The following is a 16,199-nucleotide window of genomic DNA, read 5'->3' as shown; positions in this document are numbered from 1 at the left end:
CAACTTCATCACACTATAAATAATGTAAATTGTGCAACATCATAAAAATGGTATTTTAAAAATAGCAGTAATTAATAGAAAAGATACAATAGGAAGCCAATGTGTAAACATTTGCATACAATTCAATATGATTTTAATATTTTTCAGCTTTAATAAAGAAGGACCTCCTAGGATATGTGTCAACCTGGGTGAACATTGAGGGCATTAGGCCAAGTCAAATAAGCCAGTCACCAAAGGATAAATACTGCACGATTCCACTTATACGAGGTATCTAAAATAAGCAAAATCCGCCCTGGCTGGTGTGACTCAGTGGTTGAGTATGGACCCATGAACCAAGAGTTCATTGATTTGATTCCCAGTCAGGGCACATGCCCACGTTTCGGGCTTGATCCCCAGTACGGGGCATGCAGGAGGCAGCTAATAGATGTTTCTTTTCTCTATCCCTATCCTTTCCTCTCTAAAAAAACAAAAACAAACAAACAAACAAAAAACATTAAAAAATAAAATAAGCAAATTCCTAGAAGCAGAGATTAGAATGGTGGTTGCCTGGGGCTGGGTGCAGGGGGAAAGGGGAGATGTTCGCTGGGTATAAATTTTCATTTTTGCAGGATGAGTAAGTGCCAGAGATCTGCTCTACCATGTGGTGCCTGTAGTTAACCAAACTGCATTGTGCATTTAAAAATGTGTTGGGAATAGATCTCATGTTAAATATTCTTACCAGCATGAAACAATGTAAGTAATTTGGGGCACATTAATTGTGACATGTAGTGGAAAGACTTGCAGCTTTGTAGTCAGAAACACACACACACACACACACAAAAAAAAACACAAAAAACAAAAACTGATTTGAATCTGAGCTCTGCCACTTTCTGACTTAGAAAAGTGACCTCACCTCACTGAGCCTCTTTGACCTTGCCTGGATCACAGCAACACTAGTAATGCCAGACCTGGCTGCGTGCCAGGGTGGTTAGAAGGTTCAAACGAGGTTACCTATATGCAGCCCTGGCTAGTAATATTCTCTTCCCCTACCCGGGGGTGCTGGGAGAAATGTGTAAGGTTCGGCACCCAAAGCAAAAAGGAAGATTTCCAAAGTGACAGCAGTACCTTTTATAATAGAGCAGCAATTAAAACATCCCCCATACCCCAATGTCTATCTTGAGTGTTGCCTCTTTAATAATAATTTTTTATAAATATGAATTAAACCTAAACCCTACTGTACTATTTCTTGTCTTCAAGCTAATACAAATAACCCATGATATGTATAATTTAGTTCCCAAAAGACTCATGTTCACTGATCTTTACATATACATATACTCAAGCAATGTAATTTCAAATTTTCCTATGGGGTAAGTAAAAAAATCAGAAAGCTAGGTAAATTTGAGTGGAGTTGACTCTTCTGATGACAGAAAACACAAATATAATTTGTGAATTGAGTTTTAAAATGATGTAGGATTATAAAGTTCATTTTCTTGTCCAACAGAGTGTTCCTTTATTATATAATGAACCTTCCTCCCTCACCTCTCCCCCATGCACATTAATTTTCATATACCTTAGGCTACCCTGTTCATTTTATGATTGGCCAGTTACCTGATTTCTGCCTTTTGAAAACATGCTTAAAAGCATTTTTAAAATATTTGTTTTCTTTCATTCTATTCAGCTTCTTCTAGTATCAAACCCTGTAGAGACTCATAGTTCATTATAAGCACTTTGGCTTTTACTTAGAGTGAAATAGGGAGAAAATAAAGGACATTTGAGAATAGAAGTGCAGTAATCTAGCTTATGTTTTATTCAAGAAATATTCATGGTGCATTGGCAAAAATGAACCTCGTCCCTGGTCCCATGGAACTTAAACTCTAATGGGGAAGATAAATTCAGCAGCAACACAAGAAAGTCTTCTAAACTTCACTTGAACATGATCTTGCCCTAAGGAAAGATGCATATAAATAATGCTAAAATACAGTGCTCTAGCCACAATCAGAAGATGAACTGTCCATATGGCAAGTGCTTCACAAGCATTATGTCACTTAACCTTCACAAGAACTCCATGTGGCAGAGAATATTATGATGGACAAATAACAGTCGAGAAAGTTAAGGGTAGAGAGATGCTTGCAGCTTATAAGCGGCAGTGACAAGATATGATGAGCACATGTCCATCTGTCTAACTCCTGTGTCTGATAGTCTGACATCTATATCACCCTATTATTACACTATAACGGCTCTAATAAATAATTAGACTATGTCACTTATTGGGTGTCCAACTGTGTAACCTTCAGCTACAGAATATGTTTTACTTTGTGCAGTGGTTTTTATTTCTGCCCCTCCACCCCAGTTAGGCTTCTTAAATCATCCTATATTGGATATGGTACAAAATCTTGGTGACCTGTGCTCCTTTGCTAGAAATGCTGCCTCTAATTCCATTTTCTATAGGACATCCATCAAGTTCTTGGTGGTATTAAAAAATAATGCAGTTGAAGAAAAAGCTGCGCTAAGAGATCCAATTTCTTCATCTGAAAAATGGGGGTAATAATATGTGACACTTACTAATCTCAAGGAAGTTAGGAGATGAATGAAGTAATTGTTTCTGCAAAATCCTTCAAATGCTAGAAGAAATAACACATCATCCATTATAACTTCCAATACGAAAAATACTTTCCTACCCTTTGGGATCATTATATTCAATTCTTATCTTTCAACAATGTATTTATTCTGTAAATTGGTTTGTTCATTAATTTAACCAATAAATATTTATTGAGTATATCTGAGGTAGACACTGTGTCAGACACTTGGGATGAAAATCAAATAGAATGAGTGATAAAGCTCACATGCTTTCAATTTTGTGAATCCCAATTACTTGGCCCTGGCTGCTCATTCGAATCACCAGGAGCTTTAAAGATAGCCATGCCTGGTCACTCCAGACCAACTGAATTGAGTAAGTCAAATGTGAAACCAAACCTGAGCAACATTGTTCTGTTCTGGGCCAATCCATGCCAGGTAGATTTTCCTAAGAACTGCACCTTACAATTTTGATATTGCAAACTGACCTCTATTTGTTTTTATAAAAACACTGGACTGAGTTGAATAGTCTCTCAAAAATTCAAGTTCACAACGAACCTCAGAATTGACTTATCTGGAAATAAGATGCAATTAGTTAGTTCAGATGAAGTCATGCTGGATTAGAGTGGGCCCTAAATCCTTGTAAGAGAGAGGACACACACACACACACACACACACACACACACACACACACACACGGAAGAAGTCCATGTGATGATGGAAGCAGATACTGGAGTGATGCAGCTACAAGCCAAGGAATGCCAGTGATTGCCAGCAACCACCAGAAACCAAGAGATAGGCATAAAACCAACTGTCCCTCAGAACCTGCAGAAGGAGCCATCTATTCTGTCACCCTAATTTCGGGCTTCTGGTCTCTTAAACTGTCAGAGAATAAATTTCTGCTGTTTTAAGCTATTCAATTTGCCACAACTTATTACAGAAGCCCTAGGAAACTAACAGACATCAATTCACAGATTTTCAAGAACAAAGAACATCAGAAAAAGTCAAAGTAGACCATGACTAAATATTTACCCTCTACTTTATACACAACATTCTTTTATTTTTATTTTTTAAATATATTTTTATTGATTTCAGAGAGGAAGGAAGAGGGAGAGAGATATAGAAACATCGATGATGAGAGAGAATCATTGATTGGCTGCCTCCTGCACACCCCCTACTGGGAATTGAGCACGCAACACAAACATGTGCCTTTGATCTGAATCGAACCCAGGACCTTCCAGTCCGCAGTCCAACACTCTATCTACTGAGCCAAACCAGCTAGGGCAGAACATTCTTTTAATATATAGAATTGGTGCTGTACTTATGGTAGTTTCTTAATAGAATTGGAACTTTTTTATAAATTGCTACCCAGTATATTCTTCCTAGGCAAATTAGTCACTATACTCTACAGCTGAGTGGATTTCTACCCCTGTAGAGTTACCATGTTCTATATTTGGCAGTAAATCTCTATTGAGTCTAAGCATTCACATATGACTAAACCAGAAGTGAGGATCTTCCCATCTTGGTATCAAATTAATGATTTAATGATTTAATGACTCCAGTATTTATCGAATGCCAGTTGACTTTTCATATCACTGAGGCTAACAGTCAAATTCCCTACAATGGCCCACAAAATGTGCACAATCCCCCCACCAAAACATATCTGTCTGTCTTACATTCTAATTACACTTCTCGTTCTGTCTTTGTCACCCACTGGTCTCTGCCTGATATGTCTCCTAAGCAAAGAGAGAGGCCTCAGGAGAAACCAATCCTGATAGCACCTTGATCTTGGACTTCCAGGCTCCAGAACTGTGAGAAAATAGACTTCGGTTGTCTAAGCCACCCAGCCTTTTGTTATGGTGGCCCTAGCAAATGAATACAGCGAATCACAAAATTTATTGCCCAACTTGGATCACCACTGAGGATGAAAAAGGGCACTATTAATAATGACCGGGACCACTGGCATAAACTGTGACTTCCCAGGTACAGTGGGGTCTTTGGTAGTCCTACCCATAGTCCCGTCACTATTAAAGTGAAGGGTACTTAATTTATTTATATGATTATTGCCTGCTGGTCTGCACCAGATAGGACATTCTTTGAAGGGAAAGTATTTCTGTGTTTTCACTGCTCGATACCCAGTGCCCAAATGTCTGGCACACAGTAGCTTCTCCATAAAAATATGTGGCATAAATAAATGTGAAGTGTGGGAGTGGCTCTTCATATAAAGATGTCAGTGTTCACTGGGCTTTATAAAGAAGCAGCTACCTCAGTGTGACTACTGATTATTTTGCACCTGCTATATGCTAGGCAGAAGATAAGGCATTTTACATATGTTATCATTCATTCTTACAACTCTGCAAGCTGGGTATGATCCTTAGTTTACACTCGAAGAACTGAAATATCTCAGAGGGTATAAGGTCACTTCTCCTTTATCCCTCAGCAAGTACCTAAGGATTCAAACTCAGGTCTGCATCTCTGTTTGTAAAATTAAGTTCATCGGGGTGACATTGGCTAATAAGATTATACAGGCTTCAAGTGTACATTTCTATGATAGATGATCTATATATTGCATGGCGTGCCCACCACCCAAAGTCAGATCATCTTCCGTCATCGTCGCCATATATTTGACCCCTTTGACCCTTTACTACCCCTCAACCCCCTTCCCTCTGGTAGTCACCGCTTTCTGTGTCTATGAGTTTCTGTTTGCTTGTTTCGTTGTTTGTCCACTTGTTGCTTTGCATCTCTTAAAGCAGAAAATATGTTTGCACAGAACTGCAGTACATTGAGCTCCACAGGGACAGTGCCGGGGTAAGTGTGAGCCGGCTGGGCACTGGGAGATTGTGTGCCTGCTGAGGAAAAGTAATTAAACATGGGCCAAGGCGCTCCTAAAGAGCCGAGAGGCAAAATGTCATCCTGTGCTTTCTTTGTGCAAACTTGCCGGGAGGAGCACAAGAAGAAGCACCCAGATGCTGCAGTCACCTAAGAAGTGCTCAGACGTGAAAGACCATGTCTGCTAAAGAGAATGGAAAAACTGAAGACATGGCAAAGCTGGACTAGGCCTGTTTATGAGAGAGAAATGAAAAATTATATCCCTCCTTAAGGGGAAACAAAAAGAAATTCAAGGATCCCAATGCACCCAAGAGGCCTCCTTTGGCCTTTTTCTTGTTTTGTTCTGAGTATCCCCCAAACATCGCAGGAGAATATCCTAGCTCATCCATGGGTGAGGTTGCAAAGAAGCTGGGAGAGATGTCAAATCACACTGCTGGTGACAGCAGCCTATGAAAAGAAGATGCTAAGCTGAAGGAGAAATACAAAAAGGATATTGCTACACACTGAGCTAAGGAGAGCTGGTGAGGCCAACAAGGGAGTTGTCAGGGCTGCAAAAGCAAGAAAAAGAAGGAAGAGGAGGAAGATGAGGAAGATAAAGAGGAGGAGGAGGAAAGATGATGAAGAAGAAGATAATGATGAATAAGTTGGTTCTAGAGCAGTTTTTTTTTCTTGTCTATAAAGCATTTAACTCCCCTGTATATAACTCACTCCTTTTAAAGAAAAAAAAAAAAAAAAGAAAAGAAATGTAAGGCTGTGTAAGGTTTGTTTGTAAACTGTACATTTTGTTTGTTTGTTTGTTTTTGTATAATTAACAAACGTGTCTTTTGATAGCCCTGTCCTGGTGGTATTTTTTTATTTTTTTTATTTTTAATAAATCTTTATTCAGATTATTACAATTGTTTCTCCCTTTTCCCCCCATAGCTCCCCTCCACCCAGTTCCCACCCCACCTTCTGCCCTTACCTCCCCCGCACTGTCCTCATCCATAGGTGTATGATTTTTGTCCAGTCTCTTCATGAACCCCCCATATCCCTTTCCCCCTGAGAATTATCAGTCCACTCCCTTTCTATGCCCCTGATTCTATTATATTCACCAGATTATTCTGTTTCTCAGGTTTTTAATTTACTTGATTTTTAGGTTGATAGATATGTATTTGTTATTCATAATTTTTATCTTTACTTTTTTCTTCTTCCTCTTCTTTAAGAATACCTTTCAGCATTTCATATAATACTGGTTTGGTGGTGATGAACTCCTTTAGCTTTTTCTTATCTGTGAAGCTCTTTATCTGCCCTTCAATTCTGAATGATAGCTTTGCTGGGTAGAGTAATCTTGGTTGTAGGTTCTTGCTATTCATCACATTGAAAATTTCTTGCCACTCCCGTCTGGCCTGCATAGTTTCTGTTGAGAAATCAGCTGACAATTGTATGGGTGCTCCCTTGTAGGTAACTAACTGTTTTTCTCTTGCTGCTTTTAATATTCTCTCTTTGTCTTTTGCTCTTGGCATTTTAATTATGATGTGTCTTGGTGTGGAACCACACCAAGACACATCATAATTAAAATGCCAAGAGCATTTGGATTCCTTTTGTTTTGGGGTTCTGTGCGCTTCCTGGACTTGTAAGTCTATTTCTTTCACCAGGTGAGGGAAGTTTTCGGTCATTATTTCTTCAAATAGGTTTTCAGTATCTTGCTCTCTCTCTTCTTCTGGCACCCCCATAATTCTGATGTTGGTACGCTTGAAGTTGTCCGAGAGTCTTCTTACACTATCTTCAACTTTTTGGATTTTTTTTTTTTTTTTGCTTTTTGCTTTTTCAGTTGAGTGTTTTTTGCTTCTTTGTATTTCAATTCTTTGACTTGATTTTTGTGTTCCTCTAGTCTGTTTTTGGGTCTCTATAATATTTTTTATTTCAGTCAGTGTATGTTTAATTTCTAGTTGGTCCTTTTTCATATCTTCGAGGGTCTCGTTATATTTATCGGCCTTTTCTAGGATATTCTTGAAAAGCCTTATAACCGTGGTTTTGAATTCTATATCCAGTCATTTGTTTTCCTCCATTTCTTTCGTTTGTGATCTGATTCTTTGACGCCGCATTTTCACTGATTCCCTGAGTTGGTAAGGTAGATTTGTGTGCTAGGTTTCCAATATGGCCCAGTGGGTCTGCCTCCCCAGTTAACCTGAGGTGGACACTCTTGGTCCACCCCTTTGTGGACTGTGTGTACAGCCTTGTTGTAATTAAGTCTTGATTATTGTTGGTATCACTGGAAAGAATTGACCTCCAGGCCAGTTGGCTGTAAGGATCAGCTGTGTCTATGCTGGGAGAAGTTCGGTGCTGGAGACAGCCTTATAGGATTAGACTTGCCAAATTGCAATAGCCTCTGTGCTCAGCTTGGGTGGGGTGGAGTCTCAGTCTTGGCTTCCCATCAGCCTTGCCCTTGTGCGCACGTGCGCGCCTTCAGACCTCTGCCTTCCCCTGCTCCCGAGTCTCCGCCCGAGAGTCCAGACTCCCCCCACAAGAGCGTGGGTCCCCAGGGGCTCACCTGGAACCGGGGTTCAGTGCAGTCAGAACTGGGGCCCAGTGCAGTCAGGAGCCTCCGACTCCCTTCCACTAGGGAAAGCTTGTGGCAACCTCCGCAGCCTTTGTGTGCACTGGCACGCGCGCACCTTCAGAATTCTGCCTTCCCCAGCTCCCGAGTCTCCGCCTAAGAGTCCAGACTCCCCCCGTAAGAGCGTGGGTCTCCAGGGGTTTGCCCGGAACAGGGGTTCAGTGCGGTCAGGGGCTTCCTTCCCCCTTCCGCCAGAGAAAGTCAGCCAGACTCTCAGCCGCCCTTCCTCTCTGCGCGCACAAAGACCCTTTGCTGTACCTCCAATTCTCTGTGAGCTTTTCTCTTTCCTTCTAGTTGTAGAATTTTCACTCAGTCAGCTTTCCTGTGGTTCTGGATGGTGTCCCTTCTGTCTTTTAGTTGTAGTTTCGAAATTGTTGTGCAAGGCAGCAGTTTAGGTGCTTACCTATGCCGCCATCTTGGTTTCTCTAGATCCTGGTGGTATTTTTAATAGACATTAACTGCCTGGTGCAATATGGGGATTGTACATTGGCATGGAAATTTAAAGCAGGTTTGTGTTGGTGCCCAGCACAAATTAGTTATATAGAGGGATGGTATTTTTTTTTCATCTTCAGTTGTTCTGATGTAGCTTATACAAAATAATTGTTGTTCTGTTAAATGAATACCACTCTGTAATTGCAAAAAAAAAAAAAAAAGTTGCAGCTGTTTTGTTGACATTCTGAATGCTTCTAAGTAAATACAAATTTTTATTAGAAAAAAAGATGTTTGCACATTCTCAGCAGTTAGAAAGGAACATAAATTCAGATTTGCGACTCATTAAGTCCATCAAAATGATCAATAGTTACTAGTCATAATATTGTACATGTCGATGTACAAATGATATCCACAGATGATGTCAATGTGAGTTCAGAGTTAGTCAGATTCAGTGAAACAGTGTAGGTGGAAAGATCCCTAATGCTTCAATCTTAAATTCTCCATCAGCTCAACTGAGAAATCAAGGACCACAAATCAATGTTCCTAAATGGGTCTGAGTAGCTCTTCCTTCTGATTTGATTTTCAGTAACTAATACTTAGACTGATACCCAATGTGAAATATTGTCCTTGAACACACGCAGCTATGCCTGCTGCTTAACATTTTCTTTATTAGAAACTGAGCCAGGAAAATCCACGGTTAAACTATATCACAGCTGCTGAGGGGCTATGTCCTAAAGAAGAAAATTAATTTCAAGCCAATTAAGTAGACACTCTATGATATATTTTTATAAGTAACGAGTATCTTGACCACATCAAAATGTGCCTATGAAAATTCTTTGGAGTTACATAAAGTGAAGTCACACTTGGCATGCAAAATTGAAATAGTGCCAGGTAAATGGTAAAGTCTCACACTATGAGAAAATGTGCAAGTAGTGTGATCCTCACATTTTTGTTATATTTTTAAAGAAATTCATAACTTCAAAGCTGGCAGACTGACTAAATGGTGGTGACCTGCTTTGGATATTGCTTTAAGACAATACACTGTCCCTTAAAGCTTGCAACAAAAATTCTGGCCATCCTTGTTAGCCTTATGGAAACCTTAAATTACTTGACATCAACATGAACACGTTCTTCAAATAAAACACAACCTCTTTATAGTTCACACCTACCAGGCTTTATTGGAAACACAGTGGAACTAAAATTTTAATCCTGAAAATGCTAGCATCACTCAATTTAGTTCTACAAATGTCTGTTGATGATATAGACCAGGGGTCGGCAAACCGCAGCTCGCGAGCCACATTTGGCTCTTTGGCCCCTTGAGTGTTCTAACACCACTTCTTCAAAATAGACTCACCCAGGCCGAAAACCGACTTCTGCACATGGGCCACGAAGTTTCAATCGCCCTGTATGTGCGTGCCTGCACGTGGTATTTTGTGGAAGAGCCACACTCAAGGGGCCAAAGAGTCGCATGTGGCTCGTGAGCCGCGGTTTGCCGACCACTTATATAGACTCATTAAATGATCCTTGATGGGTTCTATTCCCAGGGATCTTCGTGCTTTATTGGAAAGAAGGTAAATTTTTGAGAGATAAAAGTGAAAACATGTAGAAAAAGGTCACTTCCCTCCAGAGGCTAATTCTGTGCCCATCTTGATCAATCAGAACTCCCTACACTGTATTGGATCCATCAGACTCTCTGGCTCCTCCAGATCATGACATGGGACAGAGGCTGCTCAGGAAATGAAAAGCCGTGCTTTAGAAATCTGCTATGACTAAACATTGTAAAAGGCACATTATAAATACAGGCATGCCTTGGGGATATTATGAGTTGGGTTCCAGACCATCACAATAAACTGGGTTGTAATCTTTTCGCAGGTGGTGAGTCTTGCCTTCAATTTGTAAAAAGCACAATGTCCGTGAAATGCCATAAAGCGAAGCACAAAAAACTAGGTCTGCCTGCACTGTCTTATAAGAATCATTTATCAAGGGAGACACTTAACTCAGGAATGCTTCAGTTTGCCTAAGATCAGATGTCTAAGAACTAATGGAATGTGTCTAGGAAGCTGGTCTGTCTGAACACTAAGGCCACACATACACTATTCATGTTTCATTCATCGCTGTCTCCCAGCATCATGCCTAGCCGTTATAATAATGGAACCCCTCTAATGTGTGAAATAATTATTGTATGAAATGTTTGCTGTATGGAAACCCCCAATACTCTGTAACTTCCAAAATTAATGAACACCCCCCTATCTTGATGTAAAAGCTCTGAGCCCTTAAAGTGTAAACGCCCTGCTCCCAGCATAAGGCACACCGTCTGGCCCACACTGATAAGGACACAAGTTGTTTACCATGGTCTATATAACCCTGAGACCGTCTTCAGTTGAGGTCTCCTGCCTGATAGAGGAGGACTCCATGTCGCTCCGAGAGACAAGCCCCTGATTGCTCTGCTGTGTGAGCCTGAAGCAACTGCGGCCACCTGCCTGTCTCTGTTTTTGTCGTCTGTCCTCCAGTGTGCATCGCTGGGTGGCCTTTGCTGGAGCCTAGGACCCACTAGGAATAGGTAAATAAACCCTGGGTGATTGCATACTAATTCTGTCTTGTGTGTCATGTGTTCCGGTCGGCTCAGCTGTCTAGACATTGAAGTACCTGGGGATAGGCCGTTATTGCTGACTCCTGGTCACCTGCGTTTGTCCCACTAAGTCTAGACAGATAATCAATTAATTGGGGCATAATTGGGACCCTAGCCTAGCATGGACTGTTCAATGCACATTTGTTAAATGAATGAATCGATGTTGGTGGAATTCCAAAGCAGAAAGAGAGGCTCCTTTTATATGAATAAGTTATGACCTTTTCAAGGTTTCTAAAAACGATCAGCATTTCATTGGGACGATCTGAAATGCCAGACCCTAGCAAACCTATCTGTCACTCAGAAAGCTGAGTCTTGAAACCTTGCAGAGCCAGCCCTGACTTGGTGGCCTTCAATGTTAGGCTCTGCTGGTTAGTGGGAGTCGGCAGGGCAGGGGAAAGGGTGGTAGTAGGGACCCCAGCATTGTCAACAAACTTTAATAGTCTGAGAAAACAGTACTGATAAAACACACTTAGATCATAATAAGGAACAGGCCAGAGTTATGAAATTGAGATAAGATATCCCTATTGAGAAAAAGCCAATATTGTGCTTTCAGTCTAAAATATCATGGGAAGCCTGTAAAAATGGCTTCCTGGGTAAGGAAAGTTATGGATCCTACCTTACTCTCTGGATGTCTAAAGCCATTAAATTGAGCATGACCTCAGGATTGTGCATGCATAGAATCAAGCAGAACAATTTGTCTGACAAATATTTTTATAGGCAAGATAGATCTGAGGTTCATATACACTTAGGTGGGGTATTTCATTGAACAAATTTGAGCTTCATGCTAATGATGATAAGTAACAAATGCTATTTTTGTTTGAGCACTTTACAAAGCACTATCTAATTTGATAACCAAAACAGTGCCATGAGATAAGCATGTGTGGTATTATAGTCCATATTTTATAAATGAGAAAATTTCTTAGAGATGCACAGCTCAACTGTTGTCTAGCTGAGACTTTATTCCAGGTCTTTCCCTTCATTGTAAAAGGCACATTTTCAATACATGCATAAGGTGGAGATATTATGGGTTGGGTTTGAGACCATTACATTTCTTGCTACTCATCACAAGGTGCTACTCAGACCATCCGCCTCATCTGGGAGCTTGTTAGAAAGGCAGAATCTTTAGACTCACCCTTGAGCTACTAAATCTGAATTTGCATTTTTATAAAATCCTCAGGTAATTTGTATTCACATTACCTTGTGGAAAGCTTCTTAGTGACCACAGCTGGACCAGTCACCTGGAAGGCCTCTGCTTTGGGAATCTTATCTCAATCCCCTGTGAATGATGGTAAGTAGAGGGCACTAAGTAAGAATAAGGTGCCAATTCACTAATCTTCTCAAAATATAATCAGATTTAAATGTTGATGGCACCAGTGATATCAGCGTAGTATTGGTTAAGACTATAGACCAGGGGTGGGCAAACTTTTTGACTCGAGGGCCACAATGGGTTCTTAAACTGGACCGGAGGGCCGGAACAAAAGCATGGATGGTTTGTGTGAACTAATATAAATTCAAAGTAAAGGAGCGGAGGGGAGAGCAAGAGAACCCTCCGCTCTTTCGGCTCCGCGGGCCTGATAGAACAGCCGAATGGGCCGGATCCGGCCCACGGGCCGTAGTTTGCCCACGGCTGCTATAGACTCTGAATCCTGGCTTTCCCATGTCCTGTGTGGCTTTGGGAACATGCCTGAACTCTTTAAACTTCAGTTCCTCATCTGCAAATGATAAGGATACCAACCACATGAGGCTGCTGTGAAGGTCAAATGAAATGAGGATTCAGAACTGGCATATGGTGAGTATGCAGTAATGTTCACTCTCTTAAGCATGATACTCAATGCAGATAACTCTAGCTGTCTACTAGTATTTTACCAAGAAAGAAAAGTAAAACTTTAAAAGAGGTTCTCTTGGTTATTCATTAATTCCATCCTTTGAACACAATCTCTGAGACTCGCTTCACATTAACACTGATCTATGGAATTCTTCCAAGCAGTGCTAGCTCATTGTGGATTTCCAGTAAATTACCCCAGAACAAACCCTTGCTACGTTTTTCTAGACTTATCATCTCAGGTATTATTCATTTTTGTCCACACCCAGATTCTAAAGGCCAACATTTTTGGGAACTCTGGCCCTTCTAGGGTTTGATAAACTTTAAAAAAATTATTCTTAAAAGTTACAGAGCTACTGAGAAGAAGTTCAGATAACTTCTCTTCTCTTGAGAAGAGGGGAGAAGAGGATAGAGGAGGGTGTGCTGAGGTGCGGGAAGCCACAAGGAAGTTGTGGGTATTGAGTTCCAGGGAAAGGAACCGATCCCAGCAGGGTTAGCGGAAAATAAGCAACTGCGGGGTCCTCCATTCAGTCCCTTGGCCCCATCCTGCTGGTGCATTGGGTTATTTTAACAAAAGGGATTGAGAATAAATTAACTGGCTGTGTTGTCTCTGGTATGTGCAGAGGCAGTATGAACACTTGATTTTATTCTGAATGAGACAAGGAACATGAACAATGCTTTATTACAATGTGCTAACAAAGATGAGTTATTAGTAGTTAATGTGCTCATTTCTTATATGGAAAGAATTGCTTAGCCTCAATATGTGCGGTGTGCAATTTTAAATATGATATCATAAACCACTAGTGTAAAGGTATATGAGGCTAACACCAGTATGCTGCTCTTGATGCAGAATCATTATTCTTTACAGAGCTAGCAAACCCTTAAAAGCCAGGTTGAGGCTAAGGATCTGAAAACACTGCAAACTGTCAAAGGCATACAATGAACTTAACAATGCAAAATGAAATTTAAGTGGAGTATCTTAATTCTTCTTCTTGCTTTTCTTACTAAATAGCAATCCAATATCTTTCTGTTGATCTTTATTTTGCACTGTTTGATTTGACATTTTAATTGTCTGCTGTATTTCCACAGGGCAAATATTAACAGAGGCGATGAGTTCCATGGCTTAGATTTAAAAGTGTTCTCCTCAGCCAGGTCCTCCTTCTACACTGCCCAGTGCCTTCCTCTTAACCTAAAAGCTCAGGCTTTAACTAGCCAAACAAAAGGAAGCAACCTTTTTTTTTTTTTCATTATGGATTTTAAAGATGAAAATAAAAAATTATAGGCCACAGATGTTTTCTAAGTCTCCCAAGATAAAATTTCTATTTTCAAGTGGAAAACAGTTATTTCTTACTAAGAAAAGATACAGCCCTAACCGGTTTGGCTCAGTGGATAGAGCGTCGGCCTGCGGACTGAAGGGTCCCAGGTTCGATTCCTGTCAAGGGCATGTACCTTGGTTGTGGGGACATCCCCAGTAGGGGGCGTGCATGAGGCAGCTGATGGATGTTTCTCATTGATGTTTCTAACTCTCTATCCCTCTCCCTTCCTCTCTGTAAAAAATCAATAAAATATATTTTTTAAAAAAGAAAAGATACAGAACAATAAAAAAGAACTCATACCATTTGCAACAGCATGGATGGACCTGGAGAGTATTATGCTGAGTGAAATATGCCAGTCAGAGGTAGATAAGTATCACATGATCTCAGTCATATGTGGAATATAATGAACCAAATAAACTGATGATCAAAAAGAGACCCAGAGACAAAGAAGCATGAACAGACTATTGAACCTCAGAGGGAAGGCAGGGGAGGGTAGGTGGGAAGAGATCAACCAATGAACTTGTATGCATATATGCATAACTTGTGAACACAGACAATGGGCTGGTGAGGGCCTGGGGGTGTGTTGGGGGAGATGGGAATAGGCTGGAAGAGATTAATGGGGGAAAAGGTGCACCTATGTAATAGGTTCAACAATAAAGATTTAAAAAAAAGATGTAATACTGGATCAATCTTTAAATATGATTTCATGTGTTTAAAGAGCTGAGAGTCATCTTTGAATTATGGTAAATTAATTGATGTATATTTTCACCTACCTGCTCTTTACTTGCTAATTCTTTCTTAGCTAACTTTAAAAATATCTGCCTCTGACATGGAGGGACCTGGAGAGTATCATGCTAAGTGAAAAAAGTCAGTCAGAGAAAGACAAATATCACATGATTGTACTCATATGTGGAATCGTAAGTAACAAAATAAATTATGAATGGAGTGGATCCAGAGACATGGAAGCATGGAAGAGTGTGGAATCTCAGAGGGAAGGCAGGGGAGGCTAGGTGGGTGGGTGAAAGGTAATCAACCAAAGACCTTGTATGCACATATGCATAACCCTGGGACACAGAAAATAGGGTGCTGAAGGCCTGGGACAGGTGGGAGGGGGCTGGAGAGGGTCAATGGGGGGAAAGAGGGGACATAATGTGATACTTTCAACAATAAAGAATTATAAAATAAAAATATATATCTGCCTCTGTTTCTTTTAATCTTTGAAAATTCATTTCTATCTTCAATCTCATTGAGATTTTATTTTTTGTGTTTTGTCTTTAGGTTGTTTACTTTTTACTGATAAATCACTGTGCTATTATATCATTCTGAGTTTTATTTTATCCTTTTATTGCCTTGAGTTTCATCGTGTTTCTCATAATTTTTCAGCACATTTCATTGTATTTTTAAAGTTTTATCACATTCTTTTATTCTTTTCAGTTTTTATAGCTTTATATTTTATCACTATCATTTCCATGTTATATTTACTCTTCCTGTCAAGACCAGGCTTTTAGCCACTTAAATTGCTCTCATTTTATTTAGATTTGGCTTGTTTCTTGTCTTAACTCAATTTTCATTACCTTTGAAACACTTCTTAAGCTAATCTTATTTTGTTGACTGCTTTTAAATTTACTTTTAACTCTTAATTTTTAATGGTAGGCAGAGAGAGTGGTCATAAAAGTTGTGCTTGGGTGTAGAAACTCAATCTAAGCAAGGGGACTTGTTCTGGGGCCAGACTCCTTCTCCTTTTTGTGTCTTTCTTTTTCAAAATAAAAGCTCCATGAGAGCGGTGTCCCATGCCTGCATTTGCTCTTGTTGTATCTCCGTTGTCTGGCTCATTGGAGGCACCTGATAAAATGGTTGAAGGGTAATAATGATGATGGATAAGGGTTACTAGAGTTACATGAATCTATTAACAATTTATTATCACCATGTGTTAGACATCCTTCTGAGGACTTTCCATGCAGTAACTAACTTAATCTTCACAACAACGCTATGCAGAAGGCATTATCATCACCCCCTCTAAAC

At 40.1% G+C, this 16,199-nt stretch overlaps 1 protein-coding gene and 1 pseudogene across 9 annotated transcripts in view; one reads left to right on the top strand and one right to left on the bottom strand.

Moving 5' to 3' along the window:
- KCNIP4 (potassium voltage-gated channel interacting protein 4) overlaps positions 1–16,199 on the bottom strand; it is a 995,976-nt gene that overhangs the window by 135,930 nt on the left and 843,847 nt on the right. The gene's annotated exons all lie outside the window — the stretch shown is intronic.
- On the top strand, positions 5,423–6,025 carry LOC308233487 (high mobility group protein B1-like; annotated as a pseudogene). The gene has a single exon. The product of its transcript is annotated as a high mobility group protein B1-like (transcript).

This window comes from Plecotus auritus (assembly GCF_963455305.1).
Source record: "Plecotus auritus genome assembly, chromosome: 1".
NCBI lineage: Eukaryota > Metazoa > Chordata > Mammalia > Chiroptera > Vespertilionidae > Plecotus > Plecotus auritus.
Note: the sequence above shows the minus strand (reverse complement) of the source record. Positions and strands in the feature narration are given on the sequence as shown.